At 37.1% G+C, this 11,317-nt stretch overlaps 1 protein-coding gene and 1 non-coding gene across 5 annotated transcripts in view; both read right to left on the reverse strand.

Annotated features, from left to right (window-relative positions):
• Jakmip2 (janus kinase and microtubule interacting protein 2) overlaps positions 1 to 11,317 on the reverse strand; it is a 187,975-nt gene that overhangs the window by 72,670 nt on the left and 103,988 nt on the right. The gene's annotated exons all lie outside the window — the stretch shown is intronic.
• Positions 6,263 to 6,365, reverse strand: LOC115068802. Its single transcript, XR_003848143.1, has one exon. It is a non-coding gene; the product is annotated as a U6 spliceosomal RNA (small nuclear RNA).

The raw sequence follows: 11,317 nt of genomic DNA on the forward strand, positions 1-11,317 counted from the left end.
AAGAAAATTTCCCAAAATTAATGACATATTCATACAAACACAAGAAGCATATAGAACACAAAACAGACAGATCCAGAAAAGAAACTCTCCATGGCACATCATAGCAAAAAAACTAAGCATACAGAACAGAGAGACAATACTGAAAGCTGCAAAAGAGAAACAAGAAGTCACATATAAAGGAAAACCCATTAGGATTACAGCTGACTTTTCATTGCAAACTGTGAAAGCCAGAAGAGCCTAGACCAAAGTATTCCCAGTTGTAAATGATGACAGATGCCAACCCAGATTACTATACCCAGCCAAAATGTCTATATACACAGATTACTATACCCAGCCAAAATATCTAATATAGTTGAAGGGGAAAGAAAAATCTTCCATGACATGAATAGGCTGAAGGAATACATGTCCACGAAACCTGCCCTTCAGAGAGTTCTGGAAGCAATACAAAGAGCTGAAGAAAGGATGACTATACCCAAGGAGTTGCGGAAAGAAAATCAATGAAGGTATAACTGTGGAAGAGGACAGCTATATCAAGAATGTAAACAGAAATAAAAATGACAGGATTCAATACATATCTTTCATAAATAACTTTAAATTATAATGGACTGAACTCCCCAACCAAAAGACACAGACTAGGTGAATGGATTAAGAAACAAAACCCATCTTTTTGTTGTCTGCAAGAAACATATCTCACTTTCCAGGACAGGCACTATCTTAAGGTGAAAGGATGGAAAAAAATATACTATGAAAATGGTACTAAGAAAAAAGCAGGCATTGCAATTCTAAAATCTGACAAAATAGACTTTAAAAATAATCAGAAGAGATAAAGAGGGCCACTTCATTCTGATCAAAGGAACAATAAACCAAGAATATACTAAAATTATGAACACATATTCACCAAACTCTGGTACACACAACTTTATAAAAACAATACTACAGGACTTTAAGACCCAGATTAATCCGATACTACAGGACTTTAAGACCCAGATTAATACCATCTCATTAATAGTAGGGGACTTAAGTACCCCACTGTCTCCATTAGATAGCTCAACAGGGCAGAGAGTTAATAGAGAGACATCTGAATTAAACAATACCATATATCAAATGGACCTAACAGTCATCTACAGAGTATTCTACCTAAGCACCAAAAGACATACTTTCTACTCTGTACCCCATGGAACCTTCTCCAAAATTGACCATATCCTGGGACACAAAACAAACCTCAACAGATACAAAAAGATTGAAATAATTCCTTGCATTCTATCAGATCAGAATGCAATAAGCTTAAAATCAACACCGGAAGAAGCCCTAGTCACCACATGAACACATGGAGATTGAACAACACACTCCTGAACAATCAATTGGTCAAAAGAAAAATTAAGAAAGAAATTCCTGGCAAAAAAACACAACAAAACCTCCGGGACACAATAAAAGTGGTCCTTACAGGGAAGTTCGTAGCTCTAAGTGCCTACATCAAAAAATTGGAAAGAACACAAATAAATGACTTAATATTGCAACTCAAGACACTTGAGAAACAACAAGAAATGAAACCCAAACCCAGCAGACAAGAAGAAATAACAAAAATCATGGCAGAAATTAATGAAATTGAAACAAAGAAAACAATACAAAGAATCAACAAATCCATGAGCTGGTTATTTTAAAAGATAAATAAGACTGACAGACCACTAACCCAGTTAACCAAAAGAAAGAAAAAGCACCTCCAAATCCACAAAATCAGAGATGAAAGGGGAAACACCACAACAGACACCGGAAAGGTACAGAACATTATAAGGGAATACTTTAAAAACCCGATATGCTACTAAATATGAAAACCTAAAAGAAATGGATGGATATCTAAAGGTATGGGAGCCACCAAAACTAAACCAAGAAGAGATTAACATCTTAAACAGACCCATAACACAAAAAGAAATTGAAACAGTAATACAAAACCTCCTGACTAAAAAAATCCCAGGACCAGATGGATTTACATCAGAATTTTATCAGACATTTAAAGAAGATCTACATCCAAATCCTGAATCCATCACTTTCAAGTCCAGCCTTGGCAGACAAAAGAAAAATGAGGAAGAACTCAATAGAGGGATGCTTTTGGAAGTCCTTGTCAAGAAATTCCAATGGACTCTCATATGAACATTTGAAAATTGCCCTGTTCTGACTTTTTTCTAGTTCCCTGTCCAGAATTTGTAATGCTAATTACTCCTGCCTTTACTTCTCCTTCATGTCTCCTATTCACCAGTCAAGGACTTTCTTTTCCCTCTACAGATAAAAGTTATGCAATTTGGGAATCTTTTAGATAGACTCACTCCAATTGCCTCACCCTGTGTCCCTGTACAGCATGGAAGAAGCCAGAGCAGTCTGCATTCCAAATCCTTACTGGTAATTTGGGTAACCTCTGCAGACGATCGTGTGATAAGAATAGGAGGTGGGGACTGGCTAGGCAGTTAGGGTAAAAAGACCCCAAAGAAAAGTACCCAGTTTCTTGGCTAAAACTCAAAATGTCCTTAAGCCTCTTAGCAATATACTATGTTCCAAAGTCCAAAAATATCAAAAGTATTTGTGAGCTCTTATCTAATCCTTAAAAGATTTTAGGGTTACCTCTTCAGAGGGGGGAATGTTAAAGTAGCAAAAAACCACATTAAAAAAAAAAAAAAAGAAGAAAGAGTACATGAATTTATCTGAAAAAAAGTGATGTGGAGATATGGGAGGAGTTGGAGGGGCGGGAGTGGGCATGTATTTGATCAAAATACCTTATATGCATGTATGAAATTCTCAATAAATTATTTAAAAAAAAGAAAAATGAAATCATAAAAGTTTCAGGAAAATAGATGGGCCTAAAATATGTAATAATAATCGAGGTCACCCAATTTCAGAAAGCAAATAAAAACAAAAACAAAACAATGCATGTCTTCCATCATATGTGGGGCCTAGCTTATAATGTATATATGTAAATAAATGCATGTGTGGATATACTATAACATTTAGAAGAAGAAGAATAGGTAATTTTAAGAGGCATACTAATGTATTTATATATTTAGTTTATTTCCTCTAAGTCCTTTGAATGTGCTCTCAGAATATAACATATTTTCAACACAAAATAAGTCCTTAAATGGGCAGAATCCACATGTGATACCATGAGAGGCTGTTAATTCAGAGAAATTTGAACCTAAAAAGTCCAGGCCCAGATGAATTTACAGCAGAATTCTACCAGACATTTAAAGAAGATCTCCAACCAATACTACTTAGATTATTCAAAATGATAGAAACAGAGGAACCCATATCCCTAATGAATATAGATGCAAAAATTCTTAACAAAATACTTGCAAACCACATACAGATACACATCAAAAAGATCATTCACCGTGATCAAGTAAGACCCACTGAAGGGGTACTCCAGTTGCCTCACCTGCATCCCTGTTCAGCGTGGAGGAATCCAGAGCAGTCGGCGTCCTCTATTCGCTATTGGCAATTTGGGTAACCTCTTTGGAGGATGGTGTGATAAGACTAGTAATGTAGGAATTGGCTAGGCAGTTAGGGTAAAAAGACCCCAAAGAAATCTAGTCAGTGTCTTGGCTAAAAGTCAAAATGTCCTTGGGCCTGTTAGCAACATATTCTGTTCCAAAGGCCAAAAACGTCAAAAGTATTTGAGAACTTGTATCTAATCCTTAAAAGATTTTAGGGTTACCTCTTCAGAGGTGTTAATGCTTGAGGGGAGGGAGTGGGCATGGTTTTGATCAAAATACCTTATATACATGTATGAAATTCTCAATAAAGTTTTTGTAAAAGTTAAAAAAAAAATGTGTTTTTTCATTGAGTGTCCTGTAAAAGTTGTATTTTTTTAAGTACTAATAAACTTTAAATTTAGAAAACAAAACAAACAATTGCCTCAGGAAGAGTGGCATCACTTTATTGAGGAGTGTGCTAGCCAGAACAATGTAAATCAGTTGGAAGTATCACCACACTTAAGTAGGGTGCTTCTGGACCACCCAGGAATACTTGGCATGGATGATGCCTGAAGTGACAGATTATCCAGAGGGGGGATAACAAAGACATGATTTTACCTTTCTGATTTGACTTCATCCTTCATCAAGGACCTTCTATAACTACAGAGGCTAAGCTTTTCCATGAGCATATGGTTGATAAAATGATATTAGGAGAGTTGGGCCTGGTAGCACAAGCCTGCTTCTTGGAAGGCCATGGAAAGGGAATTGCAAGCTCAAGGCCTGCTAGGAGTACAGGCTCACATGAACAATTTAGTGACGTACTGTCTATATAGAAAGTGACGCGGGATGGAGATATAGCTCAGTGGTAGAGTACCTGCTAAGCATACAGGATCGCTAGAGTCAATCTCCAATAATTTCCTTCCCTGCAACAAAGGAAATTTATACATAGCTTCACAAGAATTTCTGAATTATAAATTGAGGAGATTTGCTCGAGAGGAATAGATTATTAGAGGAAGAATGACCAACACCATTTGCTCATTTAGCAGCTACTGATTGCAGAGGATATTTAAGTGTGATGTCTCAGAGTAGAGCTTCCCGATGTCTGGCCTCACTGTATGACAATTTAGCGGTGGGACAGTATCCTCTGGAAGTTCTAATGCAGTAGTTACCAGGTCATTCTCGTTCCCAGGTATCTTTGAAGACTTCTGGTTAAGAATATGGTCTATGGAGTCAGAAAGACAAGAACAGTTTCCCTTCTTCCCTCCCTCCCTTTCTTCTTCTTTCCCTCCCTCCTTCTGTCAGTCCATCCCTCCCTCTCTCCTTCCCTCCCTCTCCCCTCCTCTCTCTCTGTCTCTTTTTCTTCCTATGCATGAGAGACCCCAGGTTTTTGAATATGCTAGGCAAGCACTCTACCACTGAGATATATGGTCCCAGTCCTCAGACCTGAGTTTAAACTCCTCCTCTACATTTGGTAGCTATGCGATATAGAATAAATGATTTCATTTTCTAGGCTTTAGGATTTTTTCCTCTCCACAAAATTATGTGAGAGGAACAGAGACAGATATTATCTATGGCATTGGACCTTGTGGCAATTAAGTGGGAGAAAGCAAAAGACAGCGTTACTTGGTGCATGTGTACATGGAAAAACCAGTTATTGAATAGTTTTTATTTTTACTCTGAGCCAAGGCAGAGGGAATGAAATAGCTCATAGGCACTCTACCCAAGATGCTCAAGAATGTTAGGTAAGAACGTTAGGAGTTGTAAGCATAATGATAATTCAAATTCTAACTTCTATGTAAGGCCTCATATATTTTTAAAAGCCCTTTTTATTCTTGGTTTTCCACAGAATTATTTACACAGTGGTAAAACAAACAAAAACAAAAACTTGAGAGAAAAATACACTAGGAGAGGCAATATCTCTATAAACAAATGTGGCCTCCTTCTTTCTCCTCCAGAGCTCCTCTCTGAAAACAGCTTCTGGGCAACAAAACAGGGCACTGTGTTTGAAATCATCTTGAGGTCACCTAATCCCAGATGTATTTTTATGTGTTCTAGTATTTAGGGAATTTCAGATTCTATTCATTACAATGAAGTCTCCAGGCTTAAAATTTCCCATACAACATTCTTCTTTTTTTAATTCACATAATCTATGTGTTTGTTATGCATTATAGAATAGTAAAATCAAATGAATTAATGCATGCACCACCTCAATAATTTGCTGTGGGGAGAACTCTTAAAATCTAGTCTAGCAACATCTGTTTTGATAATATGCTGTTATTGCCTGAACTTACTCTGCTATATAATAGACCTCTAGATCTTGTTCTTCAGGTCTAAGCAAAATGGATTTTTTAGCACTCTCTATCATCCCTCTATCCCAGCCCCTGGTAACCACCATTTTATGCTCTGATTCTATAAATTTAATTTTATATTCCCCATATAAGTGAAAACATGCAGTATTTGTCTACCTTATTTTACTTAACATATGTCTTCCAGGTTTATCCATGTTGTGAATGATGAGGATTCTTTATTTTTTTAAAGCTTCAATAATATTCAATTTGTGTAGACACCACTTTTAAAGTCCTTTAATCCATTGGCTTTTGGGCATAATAGCATTATTCTTTTCCAATGACATACGTCAAGAATAAACTTGAGAAGCTGGAAACATATGTTGAATCATTTTATATCTTCAAATAGGGAAAATGTATACTATTGATCTTAAGTTATAGTCTTGTTACACAGTCTGTTCAGCAAAGTAAAAATATCCTCAGAAGCTCAAATGCTTTGATTTCCAACTACAGTTTTTTTTAAATGAGGAATGCTTCATAAATTTGCATGTCATCTTTGCAGAAAGGCCATGATAATCTTCTCTGAATCCTTCCAGTTTTAGCACATGAACTGGCTAAGTTTGCACCAATCACATTTCCTACAGGCTCTCATATACTAAAATACCATACATTTTTTGTCATATGTGTCCACATATTTGATCAAGAAAGTACAGTCAGCATTTACTGAATTTGGCTTTTCCGAGATGTTAAGAAGCATCCATATTATGCTTACCCTTTAGTGGTTCCAGCTTTTGAATAGCTTTAGATCTACAAAGAAATTCTAGATCGCATGCCAGAAAACAGTGACTGGTTGAAGCAATAGGAGAAAATCCAAGCAGATTGAGAAGACATGGAGACATCATAAAATAGGGGGCCTGGGAACCAACCCCGTATCATACTGCATCTTCATGCCTGGAACTGGAACTGTGCTAAGCACCAATTCACCGAACTAACCTAATCAAGTCTTTTTAATGTTTACTCATTATCTTTTAGATTGAGAATCAGAGAGGTTAGTTAACCTGGAAAATATTATGCAACTATGAAATGGCAGAGCTGACACTGAAATGTATATCTGATAGTCTCTGAACATTTCTAACTTCCTTAATACTTTCTTAAAGAGACAGCAGGAGTCAGATCTAGCTGTCAGCAGGCTATATTACATGTAGGACATAAGACAGAAGTTTCAGGTGGGGCTTAAAGAAATAGAACGGTAGAAAGAGGTGGTCAAGAGCCTGGAATTTGAAATCAGAAAAACTGGCTCTGAATTAAGTTTGCTTGTTGTATATTCTTGAGAAATAACTTAAATTCCTTAAGTTTCTATTCCTTTCATATAAGAAGGAGAATGTAATATATTTACTTTGCTGGGCTTTTTCAAAGAAAGAACATTAAAATGTGTGATGAAATGAATAGCAAATATTGCTATTATTGTCATACTTTTATTATTTCAAGGACATAACTATACACCAAATACTAGCTAAAATATAAAGGGCAGGAAAAACAAATTTATCATCCTTTTATACTAAAACGAAAGGCCATGGAAGGTACAGAGACCCTGGAAAGCAGTAAAGTAATTCATGCTTATGCTCTAGGGCAGTGGGGCCTTCATTGAAAAGATCAGCAGTCCCAGGGATCTTGGCTTTGTGGCTGTTTTTGCCTCAAGCTATAAGCTGAATAAACTCATTATTAATCTCTGGCTTTCCAATAAGGCTGTTGCCACTGAGTTACGATTTGAAGTGCTGTTATATAAAATAACTGCAGTTCACATGTGTGAAGCTAAATGCTTCAGGAGGTTTCCATAATTAATGCTGGAAAGTGTCCACTCTAAGGGAACTTTGATAGCTTGCCTAAGCTTCTCTTCTTTCCAAAGATGATGCTTTTGAGTGAGAGGCTGTCAGTGTTTAAAACGAATGAGTTACACATATATACTTTATTCCTATTAATCTGAAGACACATTATTTTCCTATACAGGAAATGTGCTCCATTCATGAATTCAACACAAGAATTTGATACAAAGAAGAAGGGGCTGCCATTCAAGTCAGTCTGACTATGGAGACCTATTTCCTCAAAAGGGACTGTTGCCTTTTGCCGTGGGCTTCCAACCCGTTATGCCTGTGTTAGGTGTTCACACTCTGTATGGTAGTGATTACACACCTTCAGTACTGTAAACTGTCAGGCTTATGTATTTCTTTGTTTGTTTCCCTAGCTCCTATTCTCCCACCAATTTGCCTTTTTTATCACATAGTAAAAATAGCAAATACTGAATTTGCATGGGTCTTGTGCATGCTGACACCATTGCTTAAGTTCAAATGAGAGCAAGGTCCCAGGGGCCTATAAGATGTCATTCCTTATGGTCATGCACCTCCTACTGTGATGAACTTGCACTGAGATGTCTGGGTATACTAATTTGACTCGAAAGGCCTTAACATGTATGAAAGAACGCATGAAGTTTGGTGTGGGGGGGACTATAGGAAGGCATAGATAGGGAAAGGGGTATAAAGGTGATTAAGATGTTTTGTATAAAACACAATAAAATAACAAATAAACATTTATAGCAAATATTAATAATTAATTAATTTTTTGTTCTTTTTTTTTTGAGATGGGGTTTCCCTGTAGCTGCAGCTAGCCTGAAATTCATTATGTAGAATAGGCTGGCCTTGACTTCACAGAGATCCACCTGACTCTGCCTCCCAAGTGTTGGTCTTTAGAGGTGTGCACCACCACGTCCAGCTAAGAATTAATTTTAATTTCATCTTTACAAAAAGAATGCTATATAAATACAACACCAAAGTTAATATTCCTGATGGTAATTTTAGATAACCTACTTAAAATTTCATTTTAGAGAAACACTTTATAAAGCCCAGGGGCAGAAAGAACTTTTAGCGCATCTACAAGAAATATCTAATCTCCTTAAGATGCATCGCAGGAAGGTTAATCTCCATAAGGTGGACTGCTAGGAAGGCTTGGCGGAAGCGATGGCTTCTTGGGAGATGAAAGCTTAGGGAGTCCACTGAAAACCCTTGAATTTGCTCATGCAGTTCTTTGATTTCTCTCTTCTTTCCTCATGTTCCTGGTGAAATTCCTTGTTTGTCATCCTTTACTGTTGTTTTGTTGTTTTTGTTTGTTTGTTTTTGAGGGAGGGTCTCTCTGTAGCCTCAGTTGGCCTGGAACTCACTATATAGACCAGACTGAACCTCTGTCTCATAGAGATCTACATGCCTTTGTCTCCCAAGTACTGGGGTTAACGATTTATGATACCACATGCAGCTTTATTTCATTATTTAAGGCCAGATCAAATGCCACTTCCTATCACTTTCCTTCATACCTTCTCACCATATCAGGGTTTAATAAATTATCCCCTAGTCTTGATTTTTCAATATATTTTACTGACTTTTTGTGCATTTCATACAATACATCTTAATGATATTTAGACTCTCTCTCCTATCTACACTCCCACCCCCTGCCCACAGCTCACCCACCAGAGTTCATACATTCTATCATGTATGTTAGGGCTTATCAGTGATCTCAATAAACAGTACATCCTTGCACCCTTACTAGCTTTTCCCATTCTGTTGAGGGGAATACATCTAAAAATGAAGCAGTTGCACACAGTGCACCTTTAAAAAATAACATTAGGTCATTTTGACTGTTTCTTTTCACCTCTAAAATGACTAAAAAAGTGCTGATCCATATGGGTTTTCAGCATAGCACTGACTGGTAGCTATACAAATATTTCAGGTACTGTTTTGAGTGCTTATTTAAAGACAAAGACATGAGAGTCAACTACAATGGCAGAAGTCTATAATCTCAACACTTGGGGAGTAGAGCCAGGAAAATCAAGAGCCCAAGGTCATTATCATAGGCTACATAGTGACCTTAAGGCCAAGCACAATGGCCTGGATAGTAGGCCTGTTGGATTGTAGTCTGGATTTCTATTTTTGTTTTGAAGATAAGTTTTAGAGCAGTTATTACTCATTCATTAACTCATTTATTCATTAATTTGTAAATAGCTATGGAGCACATGGTGTGGGATATAACCATGCTAAGCACACATGAAAAGATTGCTGTCCTTCCCAGAGGAGGTTTAGTATGTGGAGATATCTGCTCAGGTAATAGAAAAGAAGAATCAGATTGTATATTCAGATGGGCCAAGAAAGATTTATTTTATAGGAAAAGTGCTATACAATGAAGACCTAAAAGATGAGAAAGAATCAGCCAGCAAATGGTTAGTATGGGGAAGAATGCTCTAGGCAGAAGTACTGAACAAGAAGTTCTAGAAGAAAACAGGAATATGAAGGATGATCCAGAGAAAAACAAATAGCAACATATGAGCTTGGAGAAGCAGGTTGCAGCCAGAGGGCAGAAGACATAGGGTCTCATATACAAGAGGAACCTGATAAAATTTGGAGCTAAATAATCCTCTGCAAAGAATGGAAAGAATGGATTTCAGGGGTAAACTCAGATATTGAACGCAGAGTTAGGAGATGTGCTCATGACCTGTTTATAATGGGCGCTCTTCTTATTTCTATTCTTTTGCTTTTATTGTATCAGAAATCACATGCAGAACCCTGCCCATGCTAGGCAAGCTCTCAACCACTGAGCTGCATCCTCAGCCTAATTGAAACTGTAGTAACTGTAGTTCCTCTTTAATAGGTTACTGGTTCTCACTTAAAACTGTGTCTTATTCACCTTTTTACCCAAAGTACCTGTCAACAACAAAATTCAGTTTACTTTGAATCAATCTCTGTTCAAAGAAACTACTGAGGAACACAAGGCACAAACTCCACAAAGACTGTTACATTAAGATTTATGATGTGAAATTTCAATCACTTTGTAGGAGCCCTAGAATAGCTGCTTAGATTTCAGGCAAAGGTTAAAGCTTGATGCAAGGGTTAACTGTAGAATAAAATTAAATTGATTTAAGCCACAGACTAACTTTGTTTTTGTTTTTGTTTTTGTTTTTTGACTCGTTTTGGCTTTTTGAAACATGATCTTTTCATGTAGCCCAGGTTAACTTCATGTAGCCCAGCCTCTAGCCTCTGCATTCCCAGTCCTGGGAATACAGAAGGACTGTATTACCATGCACAGTCGAAGACAAAGGTTTCTTAATTCTAGCTACTACCAGTCACTGTCCCTGGCTTAGTTTCACTCCCTGCCACTCGGTTCACCTTGCCATTTTGTCTGGGCTAAGAAGTATTCCACAGAGACAAGTTTAGTTTCATAAGGAAAGTTAAGTGTCCATGTGACAAATATTCTTATTTCACTGTTCTCTCTAGATTTAGTGTTTTACAGCTGCTATGGAGTGACAAATACCAACTATTGAACACAAGGGAGGAATCCCAAGCAACAAGAAATAGCTATGTATTCAAGGTCAGACAGAGCAAGAAACATGTATCATCGGAGCCTTGCCTGAAGCAGGCATTTGCTTCATACATGCACTGTTTCTAAAATCAAGCCAGTGTGAACAGAAAAGCAGAAGGTTGTATAGAATTATAATTGATAGCAGCTTTTCTATTTTAGGTATAGGTGATATATATA

This window comes from Nannospalax galili, unplaced genomic scaffold, assembly GCF_000622305.1.
Source record: "Nannospalax galili isolate Female #2095 unplaced genomic scaffold, S.galili_v1.0 scaffold128, whole genome shotgun sequence".
Classification (NCBI taxonomy): Eukaryota; Metazoa; Chordata; class Mammalia; order Rodentia; family Spalacidae; genus Nannospalax; species Nannospalax galili.